This window comes from Cebus imitator, unplaced genomic scaffold, assembly GCF_001604975.1.
Source record: "Cebus imitator isolate Cc_AM_T3 unplaced genomic scaffold, Cebus_imitator-1.0 Scaffold38, whole genome shotgun sequence".
Lineage (NCBI taxonomy): Eukaryota > Metazoa > Chordata > Mammalia > Primates > Cebidae > Cebus > Cebus imitator.
The window spans coordinates 7645940-7651939 of NW_016107353.1; positions in this window are offsets into that span (position 1 = coordinate 7645940).

Here is a 6000-nt window from a genome sequence, read left to right on the forward strand (position 1 = left end):
TTTATTCTGCCAGGTTAGCCTGTATGTATATCCTGAAAGTATATTAATCAGTTTGTTCTGCTCTTTGACCACTTTTGGGAATCCAAAGTGTTTTAATTATTACGTGACCGCGTTACTACTCTATGAAGGGCATAAATTGTGTCTAGCCCATATCTCACTATTATCAGTGGTAAGACAAAAGATTCGTCTTCTGTCCTCTCATTGCAATTTATTTATGTTTCTTTTATTCTCAATTTCATTAGGGTTTGCCAGGAATTATAGCTAGTTTTTTTATTACATATGTCTCTTTCCCCCTAGGTAAGTACTCAATGCCTTGTTAGTATCTTTCTGTACCCCTTTGCTCTTAGTAGGCAGACAATAAATATCGAACTAAATTCCTTATGGAAGAAATCACTCACACTATTATATGAGTCTTAGTTTTTATGAATCTTGTGTTATGCATGGATTTATTTATTCCTTTAGTTAATATATATTTAAGAGTACCAGATATATGCCACGTGGTGGTGTTCCAAGCGCTGCAGGTGCAGAGATAATAAATTGGTCAAAGTCTTTGCCCTCATGGGACTACATTCTAAGGTAGGAAGATAACCACAGAATGGGATAATTTCAGTCTAGTATAATGAAGCATTAAGATACAGGCATGCATAGAGTACTGTGGGGTCTAATAGAAGAATGCAACGTGGAGTTCAAAAAAATCTTCCTGGAAAAAAAAACCCTGAGTTGGGTTGGGTCTTAAAGACCAAATACACCTTAGACTCCCATCAAACTTGAGGACACATGTTCTTTCCAAGAACAAAATGTAAAATAGTGGTTTCTAAACTGTAATATCCTTAAGAATTATTTTGAAATTTTAACTTGGGCCAGGCGTGGTGGCTTACGCCTGTAATCCCAACACTTTGGGAAGCTAAGGTAGGTGAATTACTTGAGCTTAGGAGCTTAAGACCAGCCTGGGCAACATAGCGAAACCCATCTCTACCAAAAATTTTAAAAATTAGCTGAGTCCGTGGTGGTGCCAGTGGTCCCAGCTACTCAGGAAGCTTAGGTAGGAGAATCACTGGAGCCTGAGAAGTCAAGGTTGCATTGATCCAAGATAGCACCACTGCACTCCAGCATGGGTGACAGAGCAAGACCTTGTAGAAAAGAAGGAAGGAAGGAGGGAGAGAGGAAGGAAAGAAGAACGGAAGGAAAGAAGGAGAAGGGAAGGAAGGGAGGAAAATTTAACTTGTATTCCAAAACTCCACCTCCAGAGTTTCTACTTCATTTGGTCTGGAAGGGACCCCAATAATCTACATTTTATTAAGCTTTCCAGGAAATTCTGTCTGAGATCTGTTAATACAGAAATTAAGTGCATTACATAGCATTATTCACGAAATGTTTCAGTGCCTGTAGATCAGACCTTTTAAGTGTGATAGTGATAGAGAGATTAAGACTAGGATTAATGTTACTGATCTTTTCCTCATGCTTCCTTAAAAAGGAAGATATTTAATGAAAGAAATTAATATTTAATAATACATTCAACATACATTTTTCAATGTTTCTTGGCATAATAAATAAATATGTTGATTTTATGATTTCTGAAAATTCCATTTTATTCTAAGTTACCTTTAGAATGCTAGATAAAAAGCAAAGAGTAGTCTGGGGAGGTATTTATCTAGTAATTTCCCTATCAGTAGAGTAAATGAAATAAGACTGACCTTTGAGCAAATGTATAGTAGCAGCCATAGGTGCTGGCATTTTTGCATTCTTGTATACAGTAAGATTTCTTGCTTCCCTTTATTATCATCTAAATGGCTTCATTGTCATCATACTCATCAGATGAACTGTGTCCGGGATTCTTCTCTTAACAGTTTTTCTGTGACTGCTGCTGGAAACTAGTTCCTTGGTTGTTCTGTCCCTAGGATCCTTTATTTCAAATAGCAAGTTAATGCAGCAGCCTCAGGCCCTTCTCTTTTTCTCAGATTAAGTGCTGTGAATAAGGTACATCTGAGTTTCCATTTCCCCTCAATTCAAATGTAGCCATATTTCCTTCTCTGATGTGGTATTTTGTATGAAGACATTTTACATTTTGAAGTTTTCTTTTCCCCCACAGAGATCTGTAGTTACTCACTGAAAAATGAGCTTATTTGAATATGTGAAACAATGCTGTTATGGAAGTGGGCTGTTTTGTGGCTGCTGCTGGATCACTGTGTTTGATCAGGGCTAGCTTGAGGCCTGGGTAATATAATCTTAAGGTAATACAGCTTGATAGACTGAAATTAGTAGTTTATTATCAAAAACTGAATGTAAAAATAGTGCTCTTTTCTCTCCCTGTTTAGACTAGTATGTGCCTTTAAAAAAATTCCCTCTTTCTTCCTCCCTGCCTTTTTTCCCACTCTTATTATATACTTAAACCAGATACCAGAGTTAGTTCACCAAAGCTGAATAATATCTACCAAAAAGTGATACCCTGACTTTTTTCTCTTAACTACCTGGACTGGACAGTAGGCAGGACCAGACAGGCTTTCTTGGGGACTACAGAAAGAGCAAAGTGTAATACTCTAATCATAGCACGTTTGTTGTTGCTGTGTCAGTGGTGGTGGTGGTGGTGGTTGTATGCTTGAATAGTGTGAAGTACCCTAAAATTATGTTGTATGGGCTGGGAGCAGGAAGGAAACTGGTTGTTAATCTAACAAAAGTTTGGCATAATTTTGTTATAAAATTCATCAGCTTTTAACTGAAAATTTCTAATTAATTATGAGAACCAAGTCACTGCTGTGGCAATAATTGTGCAAGATGTTTGACATTACTTCTATGTTACTGTCATAGTCTGTATTTTAAATTGTCATGTTAGGATCCTTCTTCACCCTCTTCTTTATTATTCTGATTATCAGTAAATCCAGTTTGTACTGTTAGACATTTGAGTTTGTCTTTTAAGTATTCAAGACTATTTTAAAAAGAAAAACCTTAACATCTTTCTGTTTATTACATTAACATGTGATCTCTTACCTGATAATGTGTTTAAAATGAATTAATAGATAAAGTATAATACTCTATTGTATACTGAAAAAATAATTTTTCAAAATTTGTGGATTCAGATATTGCTAGCAGTTCATATTAAATATGACTATTTTGTTTAATGAGAAAATAGGAACTTTTCCTTATCTCTGAGACTTACTGCGTCTCTTTGCCATTCACATCTGGTTGAAGGTGGTTGGTTGTGAACCTCGTAATGTCACTTCATCTGTCAGTTTCTAAGTGTGCTAACCTCCTCCTGATGGTTTAATTTTCAGTAACGGTCAAACCATTTACCTCAGGAGTTGATCCTCATAGTGATTCCTGTTTATAACCCCATTAATGTGGATGGAAGTAATCCATAAGCATCAGTAGGAGAAAAGGCCCATAGAGAATCAGTATCGTAGAACCCTGAAATAGGACGGCTGCTTTCAGTACCCAATGTCATTGCAATTCCAACTTGTGGAAGTGAGGATCTGAGATCATTATGTCGTATTCTCCCATTTCGGTCTCATTCCTTCTCCCTCTAGCTTGCACATTCTTTTTATTTTAAATTTTGCAAGAAGCCTTCTTTCAAAGACCTGGTTTTTAAAATTTCACAAGTTGCTTTAACCAAGCAATTTCAAAAAATAGAAAACTGAAGTAAATACTACAGAGTCGTAAGAGGTTTGGGGGCTTTTTTGTTTGGAGGTTTTTTTTTTCGTGTGGAGAGTGGGGAGGAGGAAAAGGGAGGAATCGTGCTTGTTTTGGTTTTGGGAAGTCTTCTTGGGAAAATATTGAGAATATTTATAGTACTCTGTAATTATGTGACATTTGTTGTGTGAGGGGAGACCAGAGTAGCTGTTGCGCATAAATTGACTCTCTTAATATTTAAGCACATTTAAACAGTTGTTTGAAACACAGCTAGAAATTAATGGTGATACTTCTAACAGCATTTTGATGTTATAAATATTACTTTAAGATTATCAGGTGAAAAATTCCAGGAGTAGCTTGCATTACAGAATTAATTGATTTTTTATGTTTCTGCATAATTTTATTGAGATTGCTTTTGTTTTTGTGGTGAAAATAATATAATGGCAACAATTTTGAGGAATCTTTAAAGCTGTTTGGAAGAGACGGCTAAACTTTGGCTAGATTTTTACTAGAATTTTGAAACAAGAAGGTGTATAAATACGTTTTCAGTTAAATTAGCCTTGAGGAAGAATAGTTATATGAGTTTTAAGGATCTTGATAAATGTTGGGATCTATTCCAAAACTCATGAGGTTCCTCACTGATCAATACGCTTGCATTGTGTTTTATTTCTCAAAATAATGAAATTTTTATGGAAAAGCTCAATTAGTGGAATCTTGTATTCAATATTCCCTTTCTCGTCTTTCTTCCTTCTTTCTTTTCTTCCTCTCTTCCTCCCCCCTCCTTCCTTCCTACTTCTTTTATTTTTTCAGGCAAGAAGCTTCCTTAATAATATAGTTTCTACAGAGCTTTCTTACTTATTTTTCTAATAATGAATATAACCGTGTGATAAAGTTTAAATGCTCCATGAGCAAAACTCTTATCAAACAACTGAAGAAATACATTGCTGATTAACCTTTTCTTTGGTCTTGAATTGTCTCCAGCATATTTGCTAGTGACTAAACCATTAATGGATCTTATTAATATAAACAAGTGTCTGTGTGGTTATCAACAGTGTGGTATTATTGTCACATTTATTTACATTTTTGGTCAAAAAAATAAACATGCGTGTGTGAAGCAGTCTGTTTTATAGAGTGAGCATATATCTAATCATTTTCATGCTATTGAAAATGTGCTGTGTGTTGCATTTTATTCTCATATCGACTTTTCTACTATCTATACACCGATTGTCTCGGTGCCTTTTTCCTTTTGTATAATTGTATTACACACAGAAATTGCTGACCTCTGTGAAAACAGTGTAAAAAATGTTAAAATTATTATTCCAATGAGATTTTAATGGCAATTTAATTTTCCAGGGAATAAATTTTGTGTGGGTTGAAAGTTACTTTTCTTCACCTTTATGTAAGAAATCTGTTCACATTTTAGTACTCACATGGAATGGGGTAAACATCTGACGTCATTGATAATGATGCATAAGCATCAGTCCTAATTCTTGTCATTGACAAATAAATGTTAATATGACTGTTACACAAAATAAAATAATGTCAATTATATAAGGAAATATTGAATGGATATATGTAAATGTTATTCAGATCTTGGGTTTGAAAGGGGTCTCATCTAAATGTGCTATAACATATTGCTCACAAAATGTTTGGGTCATAGTATTTAATTGTAAGTCAAATCTGGCTTCCAAAGGAAATAGACTTACAAATTCAGACATTTAAAAATAATCTCCTTTAAAGTTCGTATAAATCACAAATTAAACTAAGTAGCTTTAAAATGGTCTCTGTATTTTCAGCTGGAATATGAACTGTTATTCTTTCATTTAATGTGAATTTGTCATTCACATCAGTATTGCTATCTTGTTTAACAAAATAATTTTCTCTTTGGCATTAGTAGTTTGTTGATTTTTAATTCTTTTTTGTTAGATAGTTGTATTATTTCCCAAAGACCTTGAGTTTAGATATTTTTCATATTTCATTACCTTGTCCATTTTACTTTCAGCAACAAAAATTTATAACAACAGACTTCACAAGTACTATTTTGCATATGAAAAAGAATTTAAACGTTTGGTGCTCTAAAACTGACAGAAATTAAAATTGCTACATCATCTAATCTCTGATTGTCTCTGAATCCTTAGTTCCATAAATTATCTAGAACATTTTTTAGTTAACATTTTTAAAGAGGGGAACACCAGTGCCCAATTGGCTTGGTTGAGCTTTTCGTTTTGTTTTTGTAAAGTTGTCTCTACTGAAATATAATGAAAACATGAAACACTTCTGCTCAGAATAAATGGGTTCATAATGTAATCTCCAAACTACAATGTAAGGAGTTTGTACCCTTTCCCAGGACTAACTGCTGGATTATTCGCCCGCTCT